Source organism: Anabrus simplex, chromosome 1 (genome assembly GCF_040414725.1).
Source record: "Anabrus simplex isolate iqAnaSimp1 chromosome 1, ASM4041472v1, whole genome shotgun sequence".
Taxonomy (NCBI): Eukaryota; Metazoa; Arthropoda; class Insecta; order Orthoptera; family Tettigoniidae; genus Anabrus; species Anabrus simplex.
The window spans coordinates 1,716,908,331-1,716,929,289 of record NC_090265.1 but is presented as its reverse complement, the minus strand read 5'-3'; the positions used below and the strand labels follow the sequence as shown (position 1 = coordinate 1,716,929,289).

Sequence of the window (20,959 nt, the reverse complement as noted above, 5' to 3'; positions counted from 1 at the left end):
CATCTAAGTGTAGATCCCTATCTCGTACCCATCCATTAGGATCTACAAATTTCAGCCCCAGGTGTTTCCCGCTCTATCGTCTCATTTTAATTCCCAGGTAGTGTAATCTTGTCTCACCAAAGCGGGTTTACACGTACGGCTTGATTATCGAATTTATTCCTAACTTCCGGTCTCCTTAATTTGAGTGCCCTCCTGTTGTTTGCAGCAGCGATCATTCTCGCTACTTCACGCCTATTACTTCAAACTTACGAATAACATACAAAGAGCACTAGGAAAGTTTTGCAATATGAGTGAACGCTTCAGTCTTTTTCAAAATAATTTCCACCACACTCAATACACTTCTCCATACGTCGAAACCAGTCACTGAACCAACTCTGCCACTTTCCTTCGGTTCCATTTTCACATTCTTGATCCCATGCTGCCAGAAACTCCTCGTCGGATACAAAATGCCGCCCTTTCAGCTTCATCTTCACTTCTGGGAAAAGTGCGAGGTCACATGGGGAAAGATCAGGACTGTATGGAGGGTGATCAAGCACAGTCAACTCTGATCTGGCAAGAAAATCCATTGTTACATTAACACGATTAGCTGGAGCGTTGTCGTGATGCAAGAGCCAAGTGTTGAGCCGTGACCTTGGACGGAGCTGCTTGAGAGCCTGGATGACCTGAAGCAGACAAGTCTCACTGTACCACTTCGCAGTAACTGTCCTTTTGTGTTTCTAGGACAACCCGAGTCAGGATGCCCCGTTTAGTGAAGAATACTGCAATCATCCTTTTCTTCACTGACCTTGATTTTTTACTGATACAGTTTCTTATTTTTCTAATTCTCTCTTTGTTTGTCATGTATTTTCTGTTTTAGGGATGACACAGACATCCAGTCCCCGGGCCAATGGAAATAACCAATTAAGGTTAAAAACCCCGACCTGGCCGGGAATCGAACCCGGGGCCCCTTGAACCAAAGGCTAGCACGCTAACCATTTAGCCATGGAGCCGGGCATAATTTCGCACAGTCACAAGAGTACCCACATCTTCAAACAGCCACACCTTGTTCTGGGATTTTGTTGGGACATCGTAATAATAAAGTCAAGTTTCGTCACCTGTAACGATGCTATGGACGCTACGCAAAGTTCCACTTTCAAACTGTTTTAGCTTTTCTCGGCACCACTTCACTCGATGTACCCTTTGTTCCTCTGAAAGTGAATGGGACACCCAAAGGGAGCAAACCTTTCTAACATGGAGATGGTTGTGTAGAATTGAATGAATAGCTGGTACAGGGATGGGGAAGGTCTCTTCTACCTGCCGATATGTCAACCGCCTCTCTTGCTGCAACATTTTCCTCACAGCTTCAATGTTTTCCTCAGTCACTGATTCAGACGGTCGCCTGAACGAGGATCGTCTTCAACCCCAAAATTTCCCCTCTGGAACTCTTTGTACCAGCGGAAAATTGTTGTCCGATGTGGACAGTCCTTCCCCAACACAGGAGTAATTTCCCCCAGGCACTGGTCAACAATTAATCCACGAGCAAAATTGTAGCGGATAAATGCGCGATATTCACCTTTAGACCACACTGACATCTTAACTTCCTTTGAATCCCACTGGTGTGAAGGTCGCGCCTTGCTGCCTTCTAGACCGGTTTTCACCCCTATTTTCATCCCTCACCATAACAGGAGTGTCCAGCCAACCGTTTTTGCGAATTGCAAAACTTTCCTACTGCCCTTTGTATGCTGAGTCCACCCAGCCCGACTTCCGTACAGCGAAGTCGGTGTGAAAACAGAGTGGTGTAAAGATAGTTTCGTCCGAGAACTCACTTCTTTCTTACAGAATACTGTACTGTTAATCGTAACTGGGAGCTCACTGCATTAGCATTGCTCTATTTTGATTTTCACTTAGTATCCTGGGAGAATACACATCAACCTGTTCTGTCTCACCATGTTTGAGAGCCGAAGAAAGCAATCGCAAGCACGTGTATTCTGAAATACCTGATCCAAAATATTTCTCTTTCGTTCATTGGACTGTTTCGCCTCAGCAATAATCCTCATTATTACCGTCTTTTTAAATCAGAGAGGAATTAGAACAATTCGATTTTCCGCGGTGAGGTTCGTAGTAGAATAGATACAAACTCATTGAAATAACAGCTGCCTGTTTGAACAGAAACATAATACAACAAGAAAAGTAAAAAAGAAAAAATATCATGCATTAATAAGACTTATTTTTATCAATTTTGCTTTACGTCGCACCGACACAATAGGTCTTATGCCGACGATGGGATAGGAAAGGTGTAGGAGCGGGAAGAAAGCGGCCGTGGCCTTAATTAAGGTACAGCCCCAGCATTTGCCTGGTGTGAAAATGGGAAACCAGGAAAACCATCTTCAGGGCTGCCGACAGTGGGATTCGAACCCACTATCTCCCGGTTGCAAGCTCACAGCTGCGCGTCCCTAACGGCACGACCAACTCGCCCGGTAGCAATAAAACTCACAGTTTAGTCGCTGTCCTGCTGTTGTTCTATTCCTTCCATGTCGGTGTTTTCATTGTATCTGTGTCATCAGCCAAGTTGATAACAAAGCGTTCAAGGACTTCCTCCGCAATGCCATCCAGCTTTTACTTATTATGAAATATAGCTTCTGAATACACGATTTCCAGCGGTCAGCAGTGACAGTATCAAGACTTCAATCAGTAGTTCTCGCAACTTCCTTAATAGTAAAACTGACATTATTTCAAGCCTTAAGTTTTAAAAGACCGTGAAGAGTTGCGTGAGAAAAGGTAGGTAATGAATCGTCACTATTAACTGAAGGTAATATTTTATTCAGAGTCGGTATTTCATTCCTTGAAAAAAAGAACTTGTTATTTTTTTACGGATAACGTCTTTTGTAAAACTGTTGTATTGTACACTTAGCTTTGTCACTTTACATGTTTTCTTAGGAGTAACCAGTTTTCTATCAACCTACCGGTCGATCTTGACTAAGCTACTGTTGGTGATCCAAAGCACGAGTCCACTTTGCTTGTTCTAAGTTGAATAATAATACACAACATTTATCACTTATATTGTTTAATTACCGGTGGATGTGCTAACGTCCGTGCAGACAGTGTGTGTGTGTGTGTGTGTGTGTGTGTGTGTGTGTGTGTGTGTGTGTGTGTGTGTGTGTGTGTGTGTGTGTGTGTGTGTGTGTGTGTGTGTGTGTGTGTGTGTGTGTGTGTGTGTGTGTGTGTGTTGTAATTGTAAACCATGTGTGAACCAGGCCAGTCTGTGATTAAACGTAAAACAGGAAAACCCCTAACGAGTGGCGACAAGACATGTGTTAAATGTATCTTCCAAATTTCGCGAAGAAAATCCTCATTATAAGAACACTGATACAAGCAAATTATGTTGATATTCAGATTGCAGTACCGGTACATTACAAAATACAGAACAAGAACGATATGGTCAAGGTGAATGGCATGTTCAGATTACAATATAAAATCCAACTTTCGAGGCTTCTTAGAAAATAGATTCAAGAGATCTGAGAATGTTCAAAAAAAGGCAACCCACTGAATCGACTTTCACTTCTCTATTGCCAGATTATGTGTATTCTATTGTAATCCTCAGCGCCCCCCCCCCCCCTCCCCTCCTGGCTACGTCTCTGATCAGCAATCACTGAGTTACTGGGCTCAAGGAACGATGTTTGCGAAATGGATCGTTTCTTGATACAGATGTTGATTCCCATAGGGAATCTGCAATATTTGTTCCGAATGAGTAAATTTTGTAATACCAATATAAATGGTCCGTTATTGGACATTATAAATTTTCCAGCTAACTCATTCCTGGTTGCCAGCGTTTCGTCCTCGTGTGCTAGGCTGGGCTCATCAGTTGGTACCTAGCACACCTACCAAGACGCTGGCTAGTGCATACCGTGGAGGCCACTGCGTAGGCTAATTGTAGCCACCGGCTGTGCCAATGCACTATGAGACACTTTGTCTCATTATCAAAAATTGATGCCTGCTTGGCATTGCTACTACAGCTCGACTGGCCTTATGAATAGCACCTTTCATAAACTTTCAGCATGCCGGGCTGAGTGGCTCAGACGGTTGAGGCGCTGGCCTTCTGGCCCCCAACTTGGCAGGTTCGATCCTGGCTCAGTCCGGTGGTATTTGAAGGTGCTCAAATACGTCAGCCTCGTGTCGGTAGATTTACTGGCACGTAAGAAAACTTCTGCGGGACAAAATTCCGACACCTCGCCGTCTCCGAAAACCATAAAAGTAGTTAGTGGGACGTAAAGCAAATAGCATTATTATTATTTAAACTTTCAGTCAGTCCATACATGCGGCTGAGCTATGGACTGTACCAATGCGGCATCCATCAAGAAATAGTGTAGCGATATCCGATATTTCTTCCTGTCTCTTTGTTTTCAAATTTATGGTAGGGGCGAGTATGTTGTTCTCACCACAGGGAGCCTGAAACGTAAAACATGGTGTAGTTCTCTTAAAGCTGGTATTACAGGAAACATGTGCATGACATTTTATTTAGCAAATTATTTATACACCTTCTTGTTCCATAATTTTTTCGATACAATGAAAAATAAGGGCAGTTGTGTGGAAGTCCGAGAACAGATAACTACTGTGACTCTATGGAGAGTTACATGGAGATGATTCTGGCCACTTTTTCATTTGGTAGTACTCTTAAAATATTTCCTTGAATTTGGTTTTTATACCGGGGATTTTGCGATCCGTGTGGAAGGGAAGAAGAACAGAGACTAAGGACTGAACACAAAGACAATGTAATACGCTGATTTTATGTTGGTTTATAAGACCACCACATCGCATTTGATGCCAAGTTTCCAATCATCTCATTTTTTTTATGTCTGAACTCGTCGAATATCAACCTGATACCCAGCGTTGCCAACCTCAGAAAATTGCAAAACCGTACAGAAATTATAAATAAACTGTATTCTTTAACGTAAAACCGCACAGTGCTGATTTTCTCCCAAATACACGAAAATTCATTGAATGCGTGCAGTAATAGCAAAGAGCGATTACATCAAATAAGAGTAGGAAATTCCTGTTTTAGTACACTGTAAATGGTCCACGGTTCTAAACGGTATATTGTGTTCCGCGAAAAACCCCGAGAGTTTTATTTCTGCACTGTGTGCTAATTTCTGAACACGTTTAGTTAATCTCTTTGTTAAAAACGGCCTTGAAATTGCTTTGACGGGTAACGGATACAGCCTTCATACTTTTAATGTGCTTTTCGCTTTTGTTGTGTATTTTAATATTACTTAATTCCGAGACAAATGTCACGTTACAAACCTTACATTTTGCCCTATCCTCACATGTCGGATCAGGACGCAACCATTTGCTATACTCTCCCACGACTGCCTGTACTTTTGTTTCCTTGTGGGGTTTTAACAGAAAGTTTTATTCATTTCGGTGTCGAAGGCCTTCTTCACTTTCGGAATCAGAAGTGAACACCATCTTTATTTATTAGCATAATTAATATGGTACGTGGTAAGCTCACCCACACGAAACTGAAGCACAGCGCTGTCACGCAGAATTTGTAAGTACATCACAATATTACTTAGAGGGACGACAAAATAGTTTTATCCATAAAGTTTACAACTGGATGCTGTACTGCAATGGCTGAAACTATTTACGGAGTTCGATGTGAGCTGATTCAAGAGTAAGATATGACTGAACATAATATGTAGGACTAATATGTGATCTACAGTTGATATAGTTTGTAGTAGGGTAATCCCGGCAACAGTGTGAAACAGAATGTCCCACATGTCAGATTACACAGGCGCATCATTGGATAATCTGAAACCAGCTCAGAGGTGAACTACAACATTCAAAGCGAAAAGGATCGAGGTGGCAGTGAATGTGTACAAACGTGTTATTGATGTGTGCCAGTTTTTTACCTAAATAAACGTACTTCAAGTTCTTTCTCAATGCAAATACTGGACTAAATGTGAGTATTACGACTCAGTGTAAACATCGAGGACGGGACTCGACATCATTTTATTTAATTAGAGTGAAATTGATTTTTTTTTCTGTTCTACGTGTAGAAAACCGTTAGGATATCAATAACCAACAGTCGAACATCGTAATTCAGGGAGGCTTCAAAGCCTTCCACCCTCAAAGAAATGGCTTCTTACCAAGGAAATCAGACCGTACATAACCTTACCGACAGCTCTACCCATAATATTCCTAAACAATCTCAAAAACGTTATGCTTCTGTAATGCAGTTAACACCAAAAAAAAAAAAAAGAACCGGCTATTATTATTGATGCTCACGACGGAATCCCAATAAGAGACTACGTCCTTGCTGTAGGAAAAATAACAGATCCAGCTAATATACGTTATATATCTCGTATTTCAAACTCAAGAATTTGCATATTCCTATCGAACACAAAAAATGTTCAGGAATTGTCACTCAGTCACCCCGTAATTAAAATCAATAATATTGATCTCACTCTCAGACCGTTAATTGTCGCAAACAAGAGAGTGATTTTATCCAATGCATGTCCTATTTTACCAAACACAGTCATTGAAGAACTTTTACAACAACTGGGTATCAAACCAATGTCATCTATATCCAACCTAAAGGCTGGAATTAATATTCCGGGGTTCACACACATTCTTAGCTTCCGCCGACAACTATATGTTAAACCCGACGATTTCAATAAAGTGCCGAATGCACTACAAATATGTTTTGAAGGAACCAGTTATTGGATCTACACTTCGTCAGACGTTCCCACCTATTTTATTTGCAAAGAAGAAGGCCACTTGGCCCGAGTATGTCCCTCACTACCTGAGACTCTAGAAGAAAACAACCAGCCACCTGATCAACATTCAATTTCTTCCAAGGAGGATACCTCCAACCCAGCAAATGCAACTATGAATCCTCAGCCAACTACTGACCCTCAGCAAATTATTGAACATTCTAATGACACATCATCTTCCTCTAGAAACCTCTCTGAACAGGACATCTCCTTGAACTTGAACACTTCAGTCCCAATATATGAAGTAAATAAAGAATCACTCATAACTAAACCTCAAGGAATAAAACGACCCTTCCTTTCAAGTGACTCTTCTAATAACACTTCCAAGGCTGATAATAATTCCTTCTTAGATAATTCTTCTATCTCGGGAGATGATAAAACAGATGATGAATTTCCTGTTCTAGGATCACATAAAACCCAAGACATTAAACAGCCTAAGAAGAAACTAATGGTATTAAATCCCCTCAGTCTTGAAGAACAACTACCGGTGATAGAAGCTAATCCCTCAAATTTTATTCTTAATTTCATACAACTCAAAAGTTTATTTGAAAATACAAAAGGAACATCAGCAACAAATATCTTACCTATTGCATTATCTTACACTTCCCGTGTTTAAGATCTCATAGAGACCCTGAATAAACTATACCCCTACTATCAGGACAAAAAATTAAAAACCAGAGTACCAGACTTGTTAAGAAACTACTTACTGCTATAAACGAAGAAAGCAATAGGCCTGCCCCAGATCAGACAATCCCAATAACTGATAAGGATCAAATCTAGTAAATACATCTTTAAAAAGCCATCATGAATTCTTGGATACTGCAGTGGAATATGAACGGATTTTACTCTCAATACGAATATCTACAACAATTTATTAATAAACACCAACCCGAAATCATTTGCTTACAAGAAACCAATTTTCGGGATAACTATGTAGCTAATATGAGACAATTCACAGCATATCACAAAAACCGCAACAATCCCATTCATGCAAGTGGAGAGGTTGCCACTTACGTACGTGACAATGTTCCTCAAAAAGAAATACCACTAAAATCCCATTTGGAAGCAGTAGCAGTTACAGTCTTTCTAACATTTTCCCTATGCATCTGTAATATTTATTTGCCCAGCAGCCAGAAAATGGATTTAAATGAATTAGTAGATCTGACAAATCAACTTCCTAAACCATTCCTCCTCTTAGGAGACTTCAACTCCCATAACACCCTATGGAACTGTCTCTACACTAACACAAGAGGAAGAACAATTGAATCGTTGCTAGATTCTGAAAATTTGACCCTAATAGACTCGAATGGTCCTACTCATTATGATATCCAGCACGGTACTTTTAGTACTATAGATCTGTGTCTGAGCACTCCAGATGCAGCAACGATACATACATCATCAGCTAGCAAAACCCTTTTTGGAAGTGATCACTTTCCTATCATAATAAATGGAAACAGCAAGCCCCACCCAAGTGTATGCCCAAATAAATGGAATACTAAACATGCTAATTGGCAAGAATATACAGAAAATATTAAGGCGGAATTATATAGATTACCACCACCTACCCATTTCAAAAATTACAACATTGACTATATTGTAAGAGAATTCACCAATATCATACTTAAAGCCGCAGAAAATTCTGTCCCAAGGACCAACAATACAACTTACAGAAAATCAGTTCTTTGGTGGCATGATTCCTTTAAAGTTGCAATTAAAACGAAAAACCAAGCATTCTACAAGTATAAACGCCATCCCACTTTACAAAACAAATTACTGTTCCAAGAAAGTCGTGCTGCAGCCCGAAAAGTCATAAAAGAGAGTAAACGAGCATCTTGGCTGAAGTATGTGTCATCTCTTTCTCATCAGACCCCACAAAACACAATTTGGGAACACCTACGAAAAATAAGAGGGCTTAAAAAACCATCAGGAATCATAGCCCTCAATAACACGACTGGATCAGTTACAACTACACATCACGATATTGCAAATGCATTAGCAGAGAACTTTGCAAAAATTTCAAGTGATTCCAACCATGAACAAGAATTGTTATCCTCTCGTGAAGATTGTCCTGATTTAGAGTCACACGTCCACCTAAGTGCTGACCAATGCTACAACGATAATATCAGTATTACTGAAGTACTATTTGAACTTAGTAGCTGTCGAAGTACAAGCCCAGGTCCTGACGATATTATATATGACTTCTTGAAAGAACTTCCTCCTGAAGGCCTAGCATTCCTCACCGAAATATTTAATTTCATTTGGTCACAGAAAGTCTTTCCTGTAGCTTGGAGGAAAGCTATAGTAATTCCAATACCTAAGCCTGGCTGCGACCACATGTTACCCGATAACTATCGACCAATAGCTCTAACCTGCACTATGTGCAAATTAATGGAAAAAATAATAAATAAAAGACTAAAATGGGTTCTAGAACAACAGAATTTCTTCACTGCAGAACAGTGTGGCTTCCGACAGTTTCACTCAACAGCTGACACCTTAGTAGTATTAGAGTCAGAAATCCTGGATGCCTTTCATTATGGACAACATCTCCTTGCTGTCTGCCTAGATATTCATAACTCACGTTATTAAAACTCTACTGCAACATAATATTAAGGGAAACATGATCACTTTTATCTATAACTTCCTGCAAGACCGACGCATTCAAGTTCGAGCTAATGGTGTCCTGTCCCAAGAAGTCAGTTTAGAAAATGGTGTCCCACAAGTCTCAGTTCTGAGTGTAACACTATTCTTAGTAGCTATAAATGGCATCACGTCATGCGTTAATCCTCCTGTAAAAACTTTGCTGATGACATGACTATTTTTTGCAGAGGTCGCAACCTGTCAACCACCCAAACAGTTCTACAAAATTCTCTTGAAGATATTGCAAAATGGGAAAAACACACAGGCTTTACCTTTTCTTCAACCAAAACCAAATGCATCTTATTTTCCAAACAAAAGAGTGATAGTAACTGTCCAGAATTGTTCCTCAAGGGAAATAAAATTGATATAGTAAATGAAATAAAAATACTAGGAATGACCTTTGACAGAAACTTAACATGGAACTCCCATCTAAAAACTGTAAAAAAAGATTGCCTACATCGAATTAATGTACTCAAATCATTGGCAGCTAACAACTGGGGAGCAGATCTTCATATAATAATGTGCACTTACAAATCTATAATTCGCACCAAACTGGATTATGTTTCTGTTATATATAATTCAGCTACAGCATCCTCATTGAAAATGCTTGACCCGATTCAAAACACGCCTCTCAGGATTGTCCTGGGAGCATTCAAAACTAGCCCCATCTCAAGTTTATTAATAGAAGCTAATGAACCCCCGCTTCGGACTCGCAGAAAACAACTGACTATCAACTACGCGGTGAAGATAGTGGCCTCTCCTCACTCCAGAGCACACACGTATGTTTTCCCACGCTATCAGCCTCAACGCTATTCCTCGCAACAAAAGAGACATATACCCTTCCACTTTAGGTTTACGCAATACTTACAGGAAATTAATTCTTCAGTTCCCCTGATTGCTCCAAGAACTAAAAAAGACATCACATTCCCTCCATGGAAAGCTGAACCACCACCACCAACAATATTAGATTTAAGTGAATTCAATAAAGAAACAACAGATTAGTACCGTATTTAAGCAAATGCTATCTGAAAAGTGTGAAAGTCTGTCCAGACACACTCCTATATACATTGATGGCTCAAAAACCGAATATGGTAGCGGCTGTGCTGTTGTCCACCCCGATCATACAATGAAGTATGCACTACCAGCTACATGCTCCATATTCACATGTGAACTGTATGCTATCCTAAAAGCTATGGAATCCATAAAGAGTTCCCCCAAACAAGAACCTTTTCTAATCGTTAGTGATTCTTTATCAACAGTAAAACTCATTCAAAATGCATCATCCTCAAATACATTAGCCCAAGACATACTGTAAACTTACAATACCGTGAAAAATAAGGGACAGCAAGTTACCATAATATGGATTCCCTCACATAAGGGAATAAAAGGCAATGAACAAGCTGATATATCAGCTAAAGAAGCAACCCGTCTTCCCGTACATGATCCAAACTTTCTAATCCCCTACACCGACGTTGCCCCTTTTCTTACTACAAAGATCCGAAAACAGTGGTTAACTGAGTGGACAAGGGTACAACCCACAAGACTCCATGATATCAGGCTTGGATCCACAGATAAATTTGATGTTTCATTCCTTCAGCGTCGAGAACAAGTGCTCATTACTAGAATACGTATAGGCCATAGCAAACTGACTCATGCTCATATCTTCTCTAAGAAACCTCCCCCAATATGTGACACCTGTCAAAAAAGAAAGACTGTTCACCACATTTTACTAGAATGTCATCTATACGACCAACAAAGACAGTTGTGTAATTTAAACCAGAATAATAGAGTATGCGACATCTTCAACAAAGATACTCAGTGTAAAAACATCATTAAGTTTTTTAGACAAACAAATCTATTCAATGACATATAATCACTGTCTGATCAATATGTACTGTTGTTATTTTTACAATTGTAACTCTATGTAATCAATGTAATAATCCTGTATGTATAATTATGAATGTCGCGATATGACTTTCTAAGTTAAAGCGACAATAAATAAACTTAATTTTTAAAAAATATTCAAAGCTTGGGAGTCCGCTAGAAAAAATAGAGGCCACCTCATATATGTCCAGGAAATGAGGTATGTTGTATAGAAATCTTAAAATGTCCAATAATAAAAATGTTTATTCCAGAACCGTATATAACGCGTACTGTTTGAGATTCGAACCGTACACCATACATTCGTCTTCTGTTTCTTCTCCTTCTACCGGTTGGGGTCGCGGGTGCGAATCGTGTCGCACTTGTGAATTTGGTACTGTTTTACGGCCGGATGCCCTTTCTGACGCCAACCCTATATGGAAGGATGTAATCATTGTTGCGTGTTTCTGTGGTAGTTTGTAGTGTAGTGTGTTTTCTGAATACCTATGAAGAGGAGAGTATTGGGACAAACATGAATACCCAGTCCCCGAGCCAGAATAATTAATCAGACGCGATTAAAATCCCCGACCCGGAACCCCCTGAACCGAAGGCCTCAACTCTGACCATTCAGCCAAGGAGTAACCGTAAACCGCACATAGAGGACTGAAAACCGAAAATGTACGGTTCAAACGTACGGTTGGCAACGCAGCTGACACCAGACAGGACATGCCCATTTGGGGTTCAGTTTGTATGTTACAGCTTCACGGGAAAGTGGGTTGCTGGATTTTCATCGCACATCGTATGCAAGGACGAGTAGTTTCGTAGCCATACTGTAAGGGGAGCTTCGGATGAGGACTAAAATATAAAAGTCGATACATGTCTTTTACGGTTGCTTTAGAGGAAAATTGCTCATTATCAAACTCATTTATAATATTATACGAACATTTTCACATGGATATGTTTCTGGTCTGTCTGGAATTAGCGCCATATATTTCCCGATACCCTTGTAACCATGACAACCAGTGTTAGTCGATGTATACTAGGTCAGTAGCGCCAATCCCGAATTTCTCTAATTAATTTTTGACCAATAACGTGTGTCTTCTCCGATATAGAGATGTTGCTTTAAGCTATCCAATAAAGTTGAGGGGGGTGTGGGTACTCATTCTTGAAAGGTCTCGAATGTTCCACGAGGGTATTTAAACTGCTGATTTTCTTGTCTCGGTGCCACTTCATCGACATCTTGCTTAGTGTGTGATTATGTAGCAGGGGGCGGGAAGCGCCTCTTTCTTCGGGCAGCAGTTCATCCACAAGGTAATGACCGTTTAATAACTTTATTTCTTGCTAGCTCAGCAGTTTAACCCTCGGGGCAGGTTCGAAACTTTTCTCATGTAACCTATCTTTAAAATGTAATTGACATTTGGTAAAAATTCCGCCTCTTTAACTATAAATTGGGATAGAGAATGCCTAACCCTCTCGAGCTCCCACTCATATTGTTTTGAGGTGACTACGTTTTCAGAATCGTTTTTCTTCTTTTCGAAATGTAATAATGTTTTCTTATCGTGTCACCTCCTTAGTATGGGATTAGTCCTTGCGTAAGCGGCCTAGTGCCAAGTAGGTTACAAAAGTGTATTAGAAGGGCAAGCTTCGCCTCCATTCTATTTTGTATTAGGGGCCAGTAACTTAACCTGATGTTTTATTTTCCTCATGTAAAGGCCCTGTAGGTTGGGTATCAACTACCCATGTTTCTTGGTGTGCCTTAAGGGCAGATAGTTTGTTGTAGCCTTTGATAGGCTTGTCAAATTGAGAGCGGGTCTGCTCTTTTTCTTAACATTGTAATTAGGAGCAAGTGCTCCTCGTACTTAGGGGTTTTCTGCCCTTTAGCTATTGTGGTGGTGAGCTGAGAGCTCAGAAATTAATCTTGGGGCTCGAAGCCCAAATCTTGTAACAATTGTAATCTCTTAAATTGTTTTCCTGCTACTTGGTACCTGTTACTCTGTTGTTGTTATCTGTTGATTTTGAAAAGAAAATATAACCTTTGTTAAAGTTTTAAACTAACCTTAATTTCGTAAGTTGAGACCTATTCCCACCCAGCACCTTCTTTCACCTCTGCAAATCCACAAAACATCGTAACAATAATAATAATAATAATAATAATAATAATAATAATAATAATAATAATAATAATAATAATAATAATAATGAATAATGAATTTTCACGACCGCATTCTAATCGAAACCAACTTTCAACCTATCAGGTCGTGTTACGTACATTTAGTGCGTGTTGAAGAGATGTTAAGTACAGACCTGTAGCTTAGATCCTTTCCAACAGAACAAAGATGACCTAGGCCACCATAGCTCAATTGGTAGAGCAACCGACGCGAAATCGGGAGGTTGTGGGTTCGGATCCCACTGGTGTCCGGTTGGCCATTTCTGTTCTGTATTTAACATCTCTTCAACACGTACTAAATGTACGTAACACGACCTAATAGGTTGAAAGTTGGTTTCGATAATAATAATAATAATAATAATAATGATAATAATAATAATAATAATAATACCGAGTGAGTGGCTGTACGGTTTGGGTCACGTAGCTACCAGTTTGCATTCGGGAGATAGGGGGTTCGAACCCCACTGTCGGCAGCCCTGAAGATGACTCTCCGTGGTTTCTTATTTTCACACAAGGCAAATATCCGGGCTTTATCTTATTAAGGCCACGGACGCTTCGTTGCTTCTCCTAGCCCTTTCCTATCCCATCGGAGTGACGCAAAGCAAATTTTTATAATAATTAGATTAGTATTACATTGATGAGGTCTAGAATGTCTGTCATTTTCTCACAGTTTATCATTCGTTTGTGGACACACTCTTTTCCTTTCGATTTATCGGAACTCTTTCTCTCCCCTGTGGGTGTACCCCTACAAGTCATAAGAGGCTACTTTGTAAAAGAGGAACAACCGAAGAGTCTGTACTCGCTCCCTTGTCTTCTAAACCCAGAAATATATCCATGGTTCTATGCTTTTCCCGTGTAGTGGAGAATATGTACTCGCGCGATTTTTTTTTTTTTTGTTCTAACTTTTCTCCCGCATAATGAATGAATGAATAAATAAATAAATAAATAAATAAATAAATACATAAATAATTATGGAATTAACAGTGGCGGTCGTCTGAACGTGTGTGCAAGAGCTGATAGCTCACTGTATGGAGATCATACTGGCAACGTTTTTAAGTGCTTTGTATGTCTCTCTGTGCTGTTTTAATATTAACCTCGTGTTCGTGCCTCAGAAAGTCAGCAACAACTTGCTACGTGAAGGACGGGTACATTGGGCAGCCTAGAAACTTAAAACTGGGTAACAGAGATGGGCCTTGGCCTGACAAGACGACTGCTGCCCACCTAGATGTGGTCAGCCGTATTGTATGACCGAGTCCACTACCTCTCGTATCCGATAACTCCGAATTGTCTGGGAATCGAACCTGGAGCCTCAATCGGTAGACACGCTATCCCATACTCCAAGAAATTGGCCTTAGAATGGGGTTTTCTCTCTCTCTCAAGCTTAAAATCAATACTATGCTTTATAATAATAATAATAATAATAATTGTTACGGAGTTATCCGTGGTAGTTAGAGGTGAAAGAAGGTGTGGGCGGGAATAGGTCTCAACTACAGAATTAAAGTTAATTTAAAACTTTAACAAAGGTTATATTTTCTTTTCCAAAATCAACAAATGACAACAAATAACAAAGATGTAACAGGTACCAAGTAGCAGGAAAACAAGTTAAGAGATTACAATAGTTACAAGATTTGGGCTTCGAGCACCAAGATTAATTTCTGAGCTCTCAGCTCATCACCACAATAGCTAAAGGGCAGAAAACCCCTATGTACAAGGAGCACTTGCTCCTAATTACAATGTTAAGAGGAAAAGAGCAGACCCGCTCTCAATTTTACAAGCCTATCAAAGGCTACAACAAACTTCATTCCTAACTGCCCTTAAGGCACACATACAGTGAAACAGGGGTATCTTGTACCCAACCTACAGGGCCTTCACATGAAGAAAACAAACTCTGGGTTAATTAAATGGCCCAAAAAACCAAATTGACTGGAGGCGTAGCTTGCACTCCTACATGAAACTTCTTAAAACCTAGGTGGCACTCGGCCAGTTATACAGGGGCTAATCCCATACTAGGGAGGTGACTAGTCGGCAAATAAGTTTAAGACGTTAAGAAGGAAGAGAAAAACGGTTACGAAAACATAGTCACCTCAAATTCAAAAAGAAGGGGAGTTCGAGAGGGTGAAGCACTCTCTATCCCTGCTTTACAGATTTGTAATTTATACATAGACAGAAAAGAATTTACATTTTAAAAGGGGTGGTTTACATACAAAAGGTTTCGAACCTTCCCCGAGAGTTAAACTGCTGAGCTAGCAAGAAATGAAGATGTTAATAGGCCATTACCTTGTAGATGAACTGCTGCTTGGAGAAAGAGGCGCTTCCCGCCCCCTGTTATATATATTCACACACTGCGAAAGATGTTACTGAAGTGGCCCCGAGACAAGAAAATCAGCAGTTTTTATACCCTCGTGGAAAATTCGAGACCTTTCAAGAATGAAAAGACACACCTCTTCAACTTTATTGGTAGACTAGGAATTACACATGGAAACATGAGGAAGAAAGCAATGATTGGAGGAAAATTACTTACAGAAATTGCTGATTGGTTAAATTCAAAACTGGCGGAAAGAGAAGGTTTATACTGCCAACCCAAAAATTGAATGAAAGAAATTTAACAAAGAACAAACTTATGAATACCAAATTTCTTCAAAAAAAAAAAAAAAAAAAAAAAAAAAAACAGTTCCTTCACTTCGCACTAGGGTGCACAATTATAGTTCTTAAGTAGTGCCATCTAGAAGAGAATGTCCACACTTCTTGTTTCAGAGCAAACAAATACAAATCGAAATAGACATAGTTCAGAACACTTGAAAATTTACAGTAGAGACATCTTCCGAGAAACCTTTGATTTAATACAGATTTTGAAGTTCAGAATTTCTCCTGTAGAGAGGTTTCAACTGGCGCAATATTTGAATTCGCGGCGTGGAGGTGTACCGCCCGGTACAATAATAATAATAATAATAATAATAATAATAATAATAATAATAATAATAATAATAATAATAATAATAATAATAATAATAATAAAGAATTAATTAATAATAATTATTATGTTTTCCGTTTTCTGTATTTATACGACGCAAATAAAAAGGCTTCCACTGCTGGGAGGACGGCAAGATGGCTGCTCTATGTGAAGGGATGAGTTGTATGTATATGAAGAGGGACATGCTCGAAATTACCCGTACGAAAATCCCCGATTCGGCCAGAAATCGAACCTGTGAAATGAGAGCTTCGACGCTGACATTAATCCGAATAGAATTATTATTATTATTATTATTATTATTATTATTATTATTATTATTATTATTATTATTATTATTATTATTATTATTATTATTATTATTATTATTGACGTGATTAACTCAGTGGCCTAGCTGCTGGGGCTTCCCACCTGGAATATAGGGGTTCAAATCCCGGTCGATTCTGGGTTGAGATTTTCATCTCAAAAATCAGATGACGTCACGAAGGGCATCTGGCTTTAAATCCGCGGCCAAAACCAAAAACTGAGTTTGGGTGACTCCATCGACCCCATAAATAACTGGCTTAAACTTATAAAAACATTAAGTTATTATTATTATCATTGTTATTATTATTATTAATAATAATACAGGGCAATATTATTAATAATAATAATAATAATAATAATAATAATAATAATAATAATAATAATAATAATAATAATAATAATTTCGCTGCATTAGTTTGAATGTTTGCGCAAGAGCTTATGGCTCACTGTATGGAGATCATACTGGCAAATTTTTGAGTGCTTTGTATGTCTCTCTGTGCTGTTTTAATATTAACCTCGTGTTCGTGCCTCAGAAAGTCAGCAACAACATGCTAAGTGAAGGACGGTTTCTGATTATTAGTATAAACATCTCCCCTTCCATTACTGCAAAATGACTTTCGTGCATGAGGATTTTCCCCCGGATTTTTTTTTTTTTTTTTTTTTAAGAATACGTGCAAAGAATTATCTCTTGACCTTCTAAATTAGTATTTATGAATTGGAGGTCTCAGTCGTTTGCGCGTGACATTGAACACGCTATTATGTATGTGCTGCTTTAAACTGATGAAGGCCGAATTAGAGCAGATAAGAAGAAAGAAACCAGATGTAAACTCCCTGACCTCGTGGTGAGTTAACGTCTGTCACCGCTTGTTTTTAATGTTTTTAATTAATTTTGCGCTATCATTCACTTATTTACACTCCAGACAAAAGTATTCTCGTCTAAAATGTTTTGCTTGGGCCTTTCATTTGCGTCGTATGAATTCAGAAAACATAAAACATGTTGTCTAAATATTGTAAGTGTTGAAATACTTACGCATTTGAATTCTTTCTACTACCGCTTTTTTTTCCCCCGTATCTATGTGGTCGCGGGTGTGAACTGTGTCGTACAAGTGAATTTCGCCCTGTTTCACGCTTGGATGCTCTTCCTGATGCCAAACCTATATGGAGGAATGTGATCACTATTGCGTGTTTCTGTGGTGGTTGGTAGTGTAGAGTGTTGTCGGAATATGAAGAGGAAAGTGTTGGGACAAACACAAACACCCATTCCCATTCCCATTATGCATTTGAACAAAAGAAATAAAAAAGTGATATAAAGTGGTTTACTGTAGCTCGAAAGTTACATTGGCGAATAATACCGTACATACGGATAAAGTGCCTTTGGTTTGACGAAGGTTGCGTCTGTTTGTCGGCGAGTGTTAGAAAACAAGAGCTTTAAAATAGAAAATTTTCTAGACAACACGCGCCGACCCCCATGTGAACATTTCTAATTTGCTTCATGTAGACTTGTGAATGTAAATTCCCACCCATGGTGTGTCTCATACCGCTAGGCTGAGGGCAATTACATTGTGTATAACAGTTTGTAAATTGCCAAATGTATCTTTGTCTACTCATTGGTCCCGTTTCTTGATACGGGGTCTGGGATGATGTGAGATGAATTTATAAGGCATGTTTTACGACAGGGTGCCCTTCCTGCCGCCAACGTCAGTTTGAAGATGAAATGAATGATGGTGAATGCTACTGGGTAAGGAGGTGGAAGAATCGGCTGTGGCCTGTAAATGGGAACTGTTCAGGTGTTTGCCTGTAAGTGAAAATAGGAAACCACAGAAAACCATTCTCAGGACTGTCGACGGTCGGGTTCGAACCCATTTGTCTCTCCAATGCAGAGCTCAGTTCCATAGCCATATTGCGACCACTCTGCTAATTTAAATTACTAAATGAACCGAAACATACTATGCTCAGTTGTATCGCTACGCGACGAGCCAGGTAACTTAGTTCGAAATAAATAACACAACAGGCGTGAAGACAACTTCAAATTATCGGCTTTCATTTATTTATTTATTTACTTACTTGACAGTTGTCCACTATGAAGTCATTCACATCGTTGGCCACTCGGTATTGAGTCCATTATCTAATGTGCCTATCAGTTCACCCGACTTACGCTAGGCAACGATGTAACGAAAGCCCGATATTAAAATCATCTCATCCCAGTGCAGTGGAAATTAAATATGAACTAATAACTTAAAACATTATTGACAAAATAGAAAACAACATCTTACATTATTAGGCCTTGGAGTTTTTTTTTTTTTTTTCAAAATCTTCCGCCACTCGGAGGCTGCCTAAGACAAAGATTACACAAAAACAATTTCATTCAAAAATAAAACAATTAAAGTAAATTATGTCTCAGTCGGGCGAATGTAAGTGATGTCTGAGTATCAAAAGAGAGCCCCTGAATGCTTTCTGCCCCCAGTCGATGAGCACCTTAGAACTGATGTTGAAGGTCTTCATTAGCTCTATCGTCTTAGGAACTGTCCTTCTCGCACCCCTCACATCTACATCGTCCAGCTCGTATTTATTCAAATAATACGGTACTGTAGGCAGGTAGATAAGACTTCTTTTCTCTGTCTATTTCGTCTGGTTGGTCGGAGTGCGTTTCAAATCTTACTGTGGGGTCAGTCTATATATCCTTTCTTCCCTTGAATGGCGATCATGTCTATCGTCGTGCTGCTATTTACTCGAAGAGCTTCACCGAACGCACAGGAACTCAAGACGTGAGGTAATGTTTCAGTCTCACTACATCTTCTTCAGCGGTTACCATCAAAAATTACCCTCCCGGTATAGCTCTTACAGGTGCAACGTTATATGTCATTTTCAGCGCGTTTCTCCACTCCGTGCTAGAAAGGCCATCGTAGCTTCTTCTTTTTTTTTTTTTTTACAGTTGGCTTTACGTCGCACCGATACAGATAGGTCTTATGGCGAAGATGGGATAGGAAAAGGCTAGGAGAGGGAAAATATCGGCCGTGGCCTTAATTAAGGTACAGTCCAAGCATTAGCCTGGTCTAAAAATGGCAAAGCACGGAAAACGATATTTAGGACTGCCGACAGTGGGGTTCGAACTCACTATCTCCTGAATACTGGACACTGGCCGCACTTAAGTGAATGCAGCTATAGAGCTCAGTATCGTGGTTTCAAACCCAGCGGTTCGCAGGCGGGAACTCCTTGTACAGGCACATTCCCTGACCTTTGCTTCTCAGCTGGCACCATTTCTCAAATTCAGATTCTCGTAATGTATTTCTGAGTTTCTTGGTATCATACTTACGGTGCCTGTTCTTCATATCCTCAGCTTTACCATTTAAGTTTGGCTCAGTTAAACATCTATTAATTTCTTCACCTAGATTTATAGTGGCTCAATATATTGCTTGTGCAAGTGTGTCCCTGGTGACAAATCAACCATCTTCCTTAAATATTGTTTACTTTCCTAACTGAAGCCATTTAAACCAGGCAATAAGAATTTGAGTGGCGCACTAAAACGAGAAGGTTAACTGATTTAACCCACAATTCAGTTCATGCTGCTCATTCTGCAGAATTCAGTATTTGCCATGTTAATGGCGACTAAAATCTGGACCCATAAACCCAGTATCAAGGGGGACACATTTCTTTCGGTGGAAAAAAGAAACAAAACGGATTTGCTAGAGGGAACAAAACAAAACTTTTCAGGAGGGGCGCCTCGCCTTTCTCCGTTACACCGCTGTAATTTTACTACTACTACTACTACTACTACTACTACTAAAATGTTTTATTCCTCCCCTGAAGGGGGAGGCGGGCCTCTCAGGCCGGGAGATTTGTTACGGTGAAGGAGATGCTCGGAAAAGGTGAGGGGTTGGCGGCCGTGGTCTATACTAGAATTCGCCTCAGTGCAGGAGAATGGAAAACCACGCAAAATCATTCTCAGGACAGCCGACGGGTGGGGCCAGCCGTGAGGACCAGCCCTGTCCCGTCTCCCGAATGCAGAGGCGTAGAGCCACGGTAGCTGTAAATGTGTACATATCACCATCAAAGGTGACTGCGAACTCCCTATTCGTGTAAACTTGTCTAAAGATCGTGAATGAACGAATCAGCAAACATGTCCTTTTTAAGACTTGGAATTATTGAATTATTATTATTTGTTTCTGATCTGTGCCAGTTATACAGAGAACTTTTGTGTGTCGTTACAAAAATTGTCTGAAAATGTGTACCTTCAAAAGCGACCCCTCCCCCCAGTCCCTGACTAATGTTTTA

General features: G+C 39.7%; 1 protein-coding gene across 1 annotated transcript in view; it reads left to right on the top strand.

Moving 5' to 3' along the window:
- Positions 1–2,648: 2,648 nt before the first annotated feature.
- The window catches only part of LOC136882193 (arylsulfatase B), a 286,880-nt gene continuing 268,569 nt past the window's right edge, over positions 2,649–20,959 (top strand). Inside the window, exon 1 of the mRNA XM_068225672.1 lies at positions 2,649–2,757. The gene's annotated coding sequence lies outside the window, so the exon portion shown is untranslated. The remainder of the gene's footprint in view (positions 2,758–20,959) is intronic.